The sequence below is a fragment of the Lolium rigidum genome, chromosome 3 (genome assembly GCF_022539505.1).
Source record: "Lolium rigidum isolate FL_2022 chromosome 3, APGP_CSIRO_Lrig_0.1, whole genome shotgun sequence".
In the NCBI taxonomy this organism is placed as follows: domain Eukaryota; kingdom Viridiplantae; phylum Streptophyta; class Magnoliopsida; order Poales; family Poaceae; genus Lolium; species Lolium rigidum.
In genome coordinates, this window is record NC_061510.1 from 331,071,967 (window position 1) to 331,085,321 (window position 13,355).

The window sequence follows — 13,355 nt, forward strand, 5'->3', positions numbered from 1 at the left end:
GAAATCTAGTTGTAACTAGGAGAATCGAAGTGAAAGACAAGTGAAGTAATGGCAGCTTCCTAAAGTCAAGGCAGGGTCCGGAGAAAGAGACATCAAACCGTGGAAGCAAGCCGGTCCATGAAACAGTGATAACTCGTCGTTTTTGTGGAAGTTGCCAACTTAGAAAGGCAGGCCCCAGCCACACAAAAAAGTTGTTTATGAACTGGTAATGCTGCTACTCAAGGAAAGGGACAGGCAAGCAAAGACCAGTGTACAAGAAAGGTGGATCAATTGGAAATCGAGATGGGTCAATAGATGCTGAAGGTGACTGAATGGCAAGGAAAGCATGTGCCGCTGGTGGCCAATAATAGAGACAAAAGTACTAAGGGATGCCAATGCAAAGGTTCACAATGCAAGTTTGTGGAAATAACATCGTTTGGGAAGGCTACTGCAAATGGACAGATAAATGCTTACCAAGGGAAGGAGAACAAATTGGGTCAGAAAAGGGCCTCTAGTCTATATCCATCCATTGTATTTGCGTGACTTTTCCGGGTATCCTAAACTAGCAGCCACTAACACCCATCCAAATTTAGCTAGCTTTGAGTGCATCCAACCAGGCTCATGACCACCATCATATGTGCTCTCTTAGTGTCTGAAGAATCTGGTCCCAATCACTGCTACTGTTTATGCTCCTCACTTTCACGGGTTATAGCAGCACAATAATAGTTGGCCTCATTTCACCTCCATGTGTCCACACCATGCATGATTTTGTCAGTCGTTCTTTACTTAGCATATGCTCATCTGACTGGATCCCACTGACACCGAGAGCTTGGTCTAGCTCTACAGTTGAGTATATATGCATCTCCCACCAAGGAATTCTATGTTGACAACCACTTCAATGCAGGACTATCAATCTGAAAATACTCAACATAGTCGGAAAGGGATCTAAACCTGTCCATGAGCAGCCTGTTGCAGGTATTGTCATAACTCATAACAACCAATGAAACTTTCACATGTAGAATCCGATCCAATGTCAACAGCAAGCAGTGTTTCGCCAGTCATTATTCAAGACTAAGCAACCACTTAACCTCCAGGATTTCGGAGGATGCCATTATTCGGCCCTCGCTCAACCTGTCAAATCACTCCACTGTAATATTAATGTCTCCGTACTTCAGTACTGCACGACGTATTTATTTTGACACAAAGCCAAATTACACAAAATAACATGACAACATCAAACCCATCCTACAAAGACTGGTCCTGACTGCTGGATTGCCATATTTGAACTGAATATTAAGTTATTAACAAGAAGAAATAAATGCATGTTTAGCTTGATGTATACCTGTTCATGCTGGATAAAGATCATACAGTAATTGGTAGGCCATCTTGGATTACAGATCACCCTCTATGACTTGGGGACCATGATCACCCTCTGAACAATTGACACTGTAGAGTACAAAGATCTGAGGATTGGGGACCATGGTCCCAGGCACAAGTCTTGCTTAATATAAATGGTACAATCTGAAGAACAAAATTGCGGCTGTCAAAATTCACAGTATTATCTTTAGCGCAACTAAAAAAATCTGAAGCAAGGGAATATACCTGATCTTCCTTCTTTTCGTCAGTGTCCCAAAGGGCACATGATAAATGTGGTAATGCAACATGAGTAGTTGAGCATGAAACTTAAGTAATGTATATGTGTTGCAGCTATCAAAGATGACTCACAATTGTTGCAAAAAAAAAACCAAAAGAGCTATCCAAATAAACATGTAGAAAACCAATTATCCAAAAGAATAAATTAAATAACAGTAGGCATAAGTCTTGCTTAATAGAAATGGGGCAACCTGCAGCAGAAAAGTGTGGTGACTGTCAAAACGCGCAGACTGAAGGGTGTAATCACATGTTACCACAGTATTATCCTTACCAGAACTTAAAAAATAAAATCTGAAGCAAGGGAATATACCTGATCTTCCTTCTTTTTGCAGTGTCCCAAAGGGCACATGATAAATGTGGTAATGCAACAGGAGTAGTTGAACTTAGAAACTGAAGTAATGTATATATGTTGCAGCTATCAAAGGTGACGCATTAATGTTTCAAAAAAAAGGCAGCATGTGAATTAAACAGTGCAGTATTTCACACTTCTGAGACTAAAAAAGTCAAGAGAGCTATCAAAATAACTACACGGAGAAAACCTACTGTCTAAAAAGAAAACAAATAATAGTACAAAGACATGGTTCAGAACATGTTTTGACGTGCTCACCATTTGAGCACAAGTCATCAAATTTCGTATGCACCACACTATGTACTCTTGCTAGTTGCTTCACAGAAAAAATAGGCACATAACAAAGCAAAAAAAAAATGTTCGTTCTCCATATTTTAATACTTGTAAACAAGAGATCTGACATCTGAAACACATGAAGATGTTGGAAAAGAAAAACTAACCAGGGCCATGCCTCAGTCATCCTGAATACTCCGTGTATATAAAGTTAAGACTTAAGACTACACCAATGACATAGGATGACGTCAAACTACTGAAAATGTCAGTGATTTATGTTGCTGACCTGTCTCGAAAACGAAGAAAATTATATACCAGAAGTAAGTATGTGTCTCTAGAGTCCCTAGCCGATGGGTTAACAAATGTTAGCCCATGTATAGTTTTCTTCTTCTTTTCTTCTTTTTGTCCTTGTCTTTTAGTTCCTTTCTTTTGTTTCTCTGCCTTTCTCTTGTAGCGCTGCTACAATTTGTACAGTTTTCCGCCTCTTTGCGGCTCCTTCTAATATACAAAGACACTCGCTTAGGCGTGTGTTCGAGGAAAAAAAGTATGTGTCTCTAGATGCTTATAATAATCGACTAGTAACCAATAAATTAGATCAAGTTAGTGAAATATTTAAGATGTGTAATTACATGTGAAGTCATTTCTCGTTCCTACTATCTCAAACAACCTATAGGGATGTCCTGCTGCTTATTCACAAAACAAGCCACCTTAATATAAATAAGTGGACTGAGAAAGTAATGATACACCATCCGATAAAAAAATAAAGAGAATAATACCGTCTAAGTCCAATGTGGACAATTGAAGTCACTAGCGACACAAGCATGAGGACACAGTTGGATACAACAAACATCGATAAGGACTCTAAAAATTCAGAAACTAGCAGACAAATCAATCTGCTAGGTCAAAGGAAAATTCAATTATTAACAGCATTTTACAGGTGCTTTCAGCCTGTTAATAAAAGCAGAATCAAGAACTGATTGAGATTTCAGATTGTTACTGTGCTAAAACCATTACCAATGGCAGGTTCATGCAAGGAATGACAAACACTGGTGATGAATTAAAGCCATCTGACCATCCAAGAGCGTCTAGTGGTGTAACTGGGTGAGTATGTCAACAAGACTGGATGAACAATAGAGACTGTATTATTTATGAGAAAAAGTCATAAAGCCATTCAAGTAGGAGAAGCAGACTAAACATAAGTATGTCAGTACAAAGGGAAGTGATACTCTAACTTCTTTTTTGGAATTACAAGCTACACAACAGGAGATTATCCTCTCAAATTTTAAACTAACCCCTACCATCCCCTACGTTCCAAACCGACAATGATAGTAACTGCGAACTAAACATGTGAGCTCCGGAACACACAGATGTCTTGTCTTTCTGATTTAGCACTTGATTCCTAGGGGCTTCAGATTTGAAGATGGGATATTGGTGCAAATAATTCTATCTTTAACAGCTAAGGTGCAAGAAACATCCATTAATTGTACAAAGGACTTACATAGTTGGTTGCATGCAAATGAGCTCATGTGAGCATCTAGCAAACAACTAAAAAGATGCACAAGCCAGCCGGACCATGGTTTTGCCTCCCATGTAAATCAGTACTCCATTTATACTGGCAGCGCAGTATTTGAGTCGGAGCATGATCGGCCAATTAAAGATGAAAACTGATCATGGAATTTCAATAGAGGACACTTCTCAATAAGGTCAGTGTCATCATAGGCCTCCTTGAGGAAGAGAGTACTTCTTGCTGCTTGGCAGCCTGTACTCATCATGGAACATTTCAAGTAACAGATGTCAGTCTTTTGTGCATTTTCAAGCTCAAAATCTCATGTAAAACAGTAACAGATCACTTCCGAGCCTGTGGAGTTGCAGGCTCGATTTCCCTAGCATTCAAGTAAGGCGAAGGAAATGCCATCTTCTGCCACCTGACTACCTCCTCAAGGTACTTCCGGTTGGGCCTAAATCCTGCTGGATACTTTATCTTGAAAGCAAAATGACCCAGTGTATTTCCATCTTTAGGAATCCCTCTGTAGTCCATCTCAAATCCATCAAAATTCAATTTATCTTCTCGTGCTGTGACTGCTATTGAAGAATCCTAACTCTCCAAACACAGATGGTCCAATCCTCTCACATGACGGATTGAAAAAAAAATCAGGGTAACTAGGAATCAACTTGTTCTTGAAATTCCTTGGTAAACCCAATTCAGATTGGATGAGCTCAATCCTCTCCATAGGTATCTGGCAGTCCATCGATCCTCAGATTTCTTACCAAGATAGGCTCCATTAGCTCTTGTGCTAGGGTTTCTTCACTGGAAATATTTCTGGCCTTCTCAGTAAGCGTGACATCAATGGGCCCCCGTGATGTACTCACCAGAGACGTGGAAGATATTGGGGTGGCGCTCGATAAGTGCAACAAAGTTCCACTTTTGGACAAAGCCAACCTCCTTTTCAAGGTCACGCACGAGTAGCAAACCTGACTTTTTAGGCCATGATGAGCTCACGGAGTCGAAGGAGGAGAGCAGGCTTCTTTTGGAGGTCCATGGCCTCGTCGAGGCCAGGCTCACGGCGATAAAGCTTTTTCTTCAGACAGCGTCCATGACCAGCAGAGAATGAGCACATAGCCTTGAGTTGTGTCAAGGGTGGAATCCCGCAAATGGAAGATATATGTTGAGCCAATCTTATATTCATCATTTATGTCTGACAGTCTGTGCAGGCACCACAGGTCCAAGCATTCAGAAGCCCAGGATAAAGAAGCAGAAAACTGCGCTCCAAATTCTGCATCGAAAAGACCAAAATACCATTAGCCAATTTAAACAACCCTAAACTTTGCGGCTAAGGAAGCAAACTGATAATAATAATTAAGTGCTGCCAAAGGCTTCGTATCAACAATTCTCATTTCAGATCAACAGTTCACCACAGTACTCTGGAAAGTCAACTCAGAGCTATGATTACACGCCAGAAACTAATCACACAAAACTAATTACAGAACAAATGGTCAGTTGATATGAAAGTTGAAGCCCAGCTGTAACAACAGAGAACAAAGTAGGTAGAACATGCATGGAAAACAATGTAGTAATACCACTTGCGAGTTGGAACTATCGAGCGGAGCCATAGAAAATCCTATTAGAAACAGTTAAAAAAATAAACAAAGATCCACACATTAACCACACTACCCTAGAGTGATCGAGTGAGCAGACAGCAGACGAACCTCGCGTATTCTAGGGAAAAATTCTGAGAGGGGGCTATAGAGGAAGCGGCGGCGTGCCACGCAGGCGATTGGGCGAGGGCGGAGCCGGAGCCGGAGCTTCCGAGTGGAGATGGTAGCGCCGCCCTACGATGGAAATCCGGTGAATAAATTGGTCCGGCGAGGGAGGAACGCTGGGGGATCCGCCTGAGTCAGAAGTTGCAGGGCAGATGGCAGAGATGGTCGCAGGCCAGGCGCTCCAGCCGGTGGTGAACCGCGGTCGCCACGGACTAGTGGAGCGGAGGCGTGGTGAATGGGAGGCGAAGGGGGAACAAGAACAACGGCATACCGAGTGGAGTCGTGAGTGCCCTGGGTTGGGTTGGGCCTTGGTGGCTCCTATTTGACGCCCGGCGCGTCCACTACAACTGCGTGCCCGCGCGGTCCGCCGAATGGGGCGGCCCATTAGGACGCGCCACGATCAATGTATTATGTACATTCCGGCTCCACAGATTTGGAAAAATAGTTGAATTTACAAAATGTTTATTTTTTAAATTTTCTAGTTTAAATAGTGTTAAAATTTAATGAATATTCAAAACTAAAAAATTTACATTTTAAAAATATTCAAAATTTTAAAATATGCATATTTTAAAATTTTCATGTTTCGCATATGTTATTTTTGAAAAGACGGAAGAACCAGATGGAAAAAAAATAGAAAGTAGAAGAAAACCGGTCGGAAGGTTCCAGAACCTTCCTACAACCGGTAAAACCTAGAGAGTGTATACTCATGTTTGGCCTACCATGCTAAACTTGCCGGCCCACGTCAATCACATGCTTATTCTTCCTCCTCACCCCTTCTTCTTGCTACCGTCAAGCATGAGCAAGCAGTTCTTTAACCCCCCTCCCCCCGCCCGCCTCTCCTGCCGATCTAGCCGCCTCACGCAGCTGGTAGCGCTCTTGCACCCATCTCATTGCCCCGCCCTGCTTGAGCCGCGACCACCACTAGCATGCCGATGTCCCTCCCTCTAAGCCCCCCTATCTCCCATGTCTTTGGCGTCCTCCCCTGAACCAAAAACCCTAAGCCTCGCCATATATGGCGATCTCCCACCCTCGTAACCCTAAGACACTCACCCCCTCTACCCTAAGTTCCATTCATCACTGATGTCTACGTTCCCCCTCCTTTCCTGTAGACAGTGTTGGGCCTCCAAGAGCAGAGGTTTGTAGAACAGCAGCAAGTTTTCCCTTAAGTGGATACCCAAGGTTTATCGAACTCAGGGAGGAAGAGGTCAAAGATATCCCTCTCATGCAACCCCGCAACCACAAAGCAAGAAGTCTCTTGTGTCCCCAACACACCTAATAGGTGCACTAGTTCGGCGAAGAGATAGTGAAATACAGGTGGTATAAATATATATATGAGCAGTAGCAACGGTGCCAGAAAATAGCTTGATGGTGTGTAGTTGATGGTGGTGGTATTGCAGCAGTAGTAACACAGTAAAACAGTAAACAAGCAGTAGTAACTCAGCAGTATTTAGGAACAAGGCCTAGGGATTACACTTTCACTAGTGGACACTCTCAACATTGATCACATAACAGAATAGATAAATGCATACTCTACACTTTTGTTGGATGATGAACACATTGCGTAGGATTACACGAACCCTCAATGCCGGAGTTAACAAGCTCCACAATAATGCTCATGTTTAAGTAACCTTTAGTGTAAGATAGATCAACGCTACTAAACCAAGTACTAGCATAGCATGCACACTGTCACCTTCATGCATATGTAGGAGGAATAGATCACATCAATATTATCATAGCAATAGTTAACTCCATAATCTACAAGAGATCATGATCATAGCATAAACCAAGTACTAACACGGTGCACACACTGTCACCTTTACACACGTGCAGGAGGAATAGAACTACTTTAATAACATTGCTAGAGTAGCACATAGATAGTAGTGATACAAAACTCATATGAATCTCAATCATGTAAAGCAGCTCATGAGATTATTGTATTGAGGTACATGGGAGAGAGATGAACCACATAGCTACAGCGAAGCCCTCAGCCTCAGGGGTGGATTACTCCCTCCTCATCATGGAGGCAGCGATGGCGGTGAAGATGGCGGTGAAGACGGCGGTGGAGATGGCTCCGGGGGCAATTCCCCGTCCGGCAGGGTGCCGGAACAGAGAGTTCTGTCCCCCGAATTGGAGTTTCGCGACGGTGGCGGCGCCCACGGAGTCTTTCCGGAGTTTCGTCAATTGGTACTGCGTTTTTAGGTCGAAAGGGCTTTTATAGGCGAAGAGGCGGCGCGAGGGGGCACTCAGGGGCGCCACACCCTAGGCCGGCGCGGCCTAGGCCCGGCCCGCGCCGCCATGTGGTGTGGTGGCCCCCCGGCCCCTCTCCGACTCTTCTTCGGTGTTCGGACGCTTCGGAAAAAATAGGAGGTTTGGCGTTGATTTCGTCCAATTCCGAGAATATTGCCCGAACAGCCTTTCCGGAACCAAAAACAGCGAGAAAACGAGAACCGGCACCGTGGCATCTTGTTAATAGATTAGTTCCGGAAAATGCATGAAAATGATATAAAGTGTGAACAAAACATGTTGGTATTGTCATAAAACAAGCATGGAACATCGGAAATTATAGATACGTTGGAGACGTATCAATCACCTCCGCCGGCAACGCTATGGTCAGTCGCATCACCTGTCACGGGCGATGTCGATTTAGGTGCATCTCCAGTTGTCGGGGCTTCGTCTTCCACCACGAAACCCACGGCCCGGATCTCCACCAGCAGTGTTGGCACGATACGCTTTGAGTGATGCGTTTGATAGGATTTACCAGCCATCCCTAACTAACAATGTAGATAGGACCAGCCCATTTAGCTTAGAATTGTGTTACGCGCTGCTGCTGCAAGACTGCAACCAACTTATCAAGGAGTTGTAAGGAGAAAAAGGTAAACGTATTAGTTTGGTGAGTGAACTATTCCAAGATCAATGGTTGTCAAAAAAAATCCAAGTCTTTACTATTAAATTGGAGTTGGCCGTTTGACACTCAACGCGTTTGGTGGTCGTCATTGGAAGAATCTGGTCCGATCAATCTACATCCGACGGTCACGATAGGTCGTAGTAATCTTAGTTCTCTGCCACCGACAAGTGAAAACACCGATTGGAACCATACCTAGCCAACGGGCCGTGAAATTCAGGTGCCGTGCCTGGGCCAGGAGGCGGGGCACGCGTGCCAGCCCGGCACGGCGGCCCGTTAGGCGGATGGCCCGTGTAGCACGCCAACAAAGCACGAAATATATGGTCTGTGGGGGTTCGAACCGGCAACCTCTACCCTGCCGCGCACCAACGCAACCATCAGAGTAGTCAAACATATCTGTTATGCAAGCAACTCGGCTGTTTTTAAAGGGAAAATTTGAAGGATCCTGTAAGTGATTCCAGGCTCGCGTGCCAAACGGGCCGCCGTGCCGGCCCGCCTAGGATCTGTGCCGTGCCGGGGCTGGAGGGCGGGGCACGTGGGCCGGCACGGCACGGCTCATCAGTTCACGGGCCGCCTGCGTGCCGGGCCGGGCCAGGCACGTGAAGCTGGGGTCGGGCCTGTGCCGGGTCGTGCCGGCCCGTTGGCCAGGTATGGTTGGAACACCACAGCCAACGCCTCGAACCATCATCCCCCGACCTCCTTCCGTGAAAAAATCCCCCAACCTCCTCCCATGAAACCCTAGCACACAGTCCCGCCGCCGCCGCTCCCGTCTCCCTCATCCTACCCGCCCCAGCCACCCTCCCGCCGCCATGATGTCGACGCTGGGATCTTCGCCAACTTCTCCTCTGTGGTAGTATTGCACTAGGAGGAAGACGATGGCAGAAACAAGAAGGGTCGATGCGGGCTCAAAGCGCCGCCGATGCGCACCTCTTCCTCCAACTCTACCTTTGCACATTCCCTACCCGACCTCCTCCCGTTTCTCCAGCCTCCTCCCAGCGCAGCACCAGGCGCCTCTGTTCTCCGTTGCCCTTCGATGCCCCACTCAAGACATGGTCGGAGAAGGGTGGTGACCTTCAGGTCGTGCGATCTCGCAGCGAGGCCACAGGAATCGATGTTACCGCCGAAATCGAGCCCGCAGTTGTCCGAATTGAGGTCCCCGCCGGTCTCATCCTCGCTGCCGCCTCGAGGGCAATCGGTACCTCTCCGCCACGAATGGGACCTACGTCAGGAGGTCCTCCCGCACGATACCCAGCGGCCGGACTGTGTTCGTAGCCGCTGACTTGAGGTCGCGCCGTACCCTATGCCACGGATAGGACTTGCGAGAGGAGCTCATCCCGCAGTAACAAGTTCAGGTTCAGCTTGATTTCTCACATCAAGGGATGTCCCCGCTGTGTACTTTACCATGTCTACATATACAAAACTGCTATTTAATTTTGTTCAATGTCAATAACTTCAGTGTTCTACACTAATTTTTTGAGTATTACTATGTTTATGTGAGGCTTGACAAACAAACTTGTAAGCTTTATGAGTTGAGATCACTAATCATGATCATGATGCAGGTAACTCAAGTTGTAGAGAAGGATCAAAGAAATCTAAGCATGCATTCTTACCAATTCAGATCAAAGAAATCTGGCTAAAGATACATAGATTTTGTTTAACTACAGGAAAATGTTCTAAAATTGACATGCTATTTAGCTCTTAACGCTGCATGTGTTTTCCAATGGTAGACGACACTTGCTGTGAGCACACTGTAATTACAAACATTGATGTTTAATTTCAGATGGTGCATGGTTGCAGATTCTGACCCTTGTGAGCAGTTGTAGAAGAATAAATGTACGGCAATAAATCTTTTATCTGTATATCTCCAAAGTGAGACCATATCTTCGGTTTGGTACCCCATAGGAATTGGGTAACTCCTTGACTAGCTCAAACAGGGTTTTTAGCTTCCTTTTATCATGGCAGGAACTTGGAACTACGGTTCAGGAGAAACAACAGCTAATGGTGATCAGTTTGCGAGCCCTGCGTGAAGAAGGTCCTCCAACCAAACGGCTGAGATAGGTAGATAGCCAAGGACGCAATGAGACTGTATGTCTGTCCAACTTTGGAAGAGAAGAAATTATTCGCGTCATTTAATACAATGGTTTTTTTGGGGAATGATTTGATGCAACAAAGTTATGAAAAATTATATTTTCCTCTTTGTAGGGATGACTGATCACATGACTATGGAAACCAAATTTAAAGGGCTTTCATAGTTATTATTATGCATGTTAAGGTGTTTTTCTGAAGTTGGCCCTGATTAGCAAGCTGGCGAGAAAACCATAACGTAAGTATGTTAAGATGATGTATCAATGTTTGGCTTTCATATTCAATGATTTTCTCATTGTTCGTTGTTGTTTGATAAAAAACCTCTCATGGCTTTGTTATAGTGACAATGTTGTTGAAGAGCCTAGCAAACAGGGGGCCAAGAAAAAGTGAAAACTAGCCATAGGCTGATGTTTTGAAGTCAGATAGAGACATCCCAAACACACACTTTTGGCAATGGTCTGACCATTTATTCAAACAACAGTGTTGGGCAAACCAGGTGGTAAAAAGGAAAGGAAAAAGGTAAACAATTTCGAGGTTGCGCCATTTAGAAGACTTTTTTATGCTCTGATTATATGTACATTTTGGACTGTTACTGACAAATGAATCCATCCTTTGGTTGCTTATTGATTGATCTGGTTGCACAAATGCATGTGATTATTCAGGTCAGGTCTGCCTTTGCTCTCTTTGATACCAGTGTTAAGTGTCATTTTTTCTCTCTCTCTTTTAGCTTCTAAACCTGTGAACCATGAAAATATGCTTTATTATTTTTCTCGCGATCAATGGACACGCAATATGGGTCAACTAGAGCAGCACATGTGTTTGCGCGAGGTGTAGAAATATTGACTCATATTTTAAACCTAATGGTTCTCCTTTTCAATATGTTGTGAGTAATATATGGTTAGTTAATTACGATTATAATAGCGAGAAACTATAAATAATTGGAGGTGAAGGCTAATTCGTGACTTTGATTCACATGTACGTTGTCTTTTCATTCAACATGAATATATTATTTTCAGGAGCTAAAAAATTGGCAAAGGATGATGACGACAATCCCCACAGCAGGTGTTCTAAACTTGCCAAACTTATTGCTCAATATTCCTTGTAAGAACCTGCCCTTATTCTCATTGTCCAATCTCTAACCTTAGCTGAAAGGAAATGACTACAAGCAGCACTTGGGTAACCCGTAGCTGAAAGGAAATAACTACAGGAGTCCTTGTCGATCCTATTTTTTTTACCAGGCACCAAATGTTATCTTTAAAGGACTCAGTGAGTTCAATACCTGAGATGCTCAGACTTGAACTATGTGAGATTAAAATAAGAAAAAACAGGGAAACAGTTTCATAAATTAATCACACATGCAATTTCTAAACTGGTAATTCTTTGCTTGCTTGGTTGATAAAATCTGTGGCATCCTTCATAAGTGGGTTCTTGAATTGGCAGCAACAATAATTAATCTGGTGTCATATGCCAAATTATATATGATGTTCATAAGTTCAATATTGTCTTAGGTAAAGTGAATAGACAACATGTCTTTTGCTTGATTTCATCTTATTGTTCTTGGAATGCCACTGCAATCTATGCCAGTAGGATAACCAGAAGTGTCGGTACTGAAGAACATCAATTTACTTGTAAGATATGTCTAAAATTTTGGAGGGGTATGGCATGTTTTGAAACATTGTTGGAAATAAGGAGAAATGTAAATGTCGTAGAGGATCTGCAAATTAAGGTGTAGAGGATCTTTTTAACATATTATTTTTTTCCAAGGCTGCATCCAAGTGATGATATGAATTATGAAAGACTGGAGTGGAGATGAATTGCCAGTGTTTGTGTGTTGTCTGATGAAGTCAGTCTTGGCTAGAGTGAATTGATGGATTGATTCATGGAATTATTATTTAATGTTTCCTAATGAGCTTTTTCTTGTGTTAACTGGACTCTGCGCTTGTGACAATGAAGTATGGCATACATTTTTTTCTTTAATGAATTTGCTCTAAGACTGATTTGGTGCTTGTTTAGTTCCATCAGTTAGTAGTGTCCTTTTTTCTTCAATTAGGAAAATATCTCAGGAAGTATTAGTTCCATGTCACCCTTCCCTGCATTACTATCTTTCCTACATCTTACTCTAGGAACTACTTTTACCTGCCGCACAAATTGCTATTTGATTAGTGTTGGTGTATTAGTTAACAAAGCCCCACAATCTGAATGCCCATGTTTAATGCGGTTGTTTCCCACTGCTGTATTTGTGTTTGAATCCGATGGTGGATTTATGCTAAACTTGTTTGTGATTATAGAAGAAACTCTGACATGAAGTTTCTCTTTTACCTTATCCTGGTGGTCCAGAATTTTGTAGAGTTCGACCATGTCACACTTGCAAGTTCTTCTCTTGCGAAACTTCAAGCTGCCACAACACATGATGGGGAAAAAGTTTTTGTTAAGGTAGCAATAGTTATAAGAAAATACTGAAGTTTGTGTCGAATTTACTTATGTTTACTTTGAACTTCTACATTATGACAACACATTTCATACTCTTTCACTATTTGACCGTTGTCTTGACTTACATGTTCAACATGACCACTCGACAGATACCTCCATAATAGATATCACCACTATGGATTTTATTTGTGAATGAGTTTTTTAACATACCACCTAAAAATCTTGTTGCTTGATACTCTTGGTCGACTTAGTTATGATAGAGAAACCTTCTCATAAATCATTAGCTAGGTCAAGCAGGATACTAATGTTTCCATCTTGTTTAATTGCACATGTTTCCTGTGTATACTTAGCACTAAGGAGCTCGACACCGCCATCATACCTAGGGAGAAGCCTTGAGGCCACGGCCGCCTCTGCTGGCCGAAG

At 43.3% G+C, this 13,355-nt stretch overlaps 1 pseudogene; it reads right to left on the reverse strand.

The window, feature by feature from the left end:
- Positions 1-3,816: 3,816 nt before the first annotated feature.
- Positions 3,817-5,495, reverse strand: LOC124700053 (annotated as a pseudogene).
- Between the last annotated feature and the right edge of the window lie 7,860 nt (positions 5,496-13,355).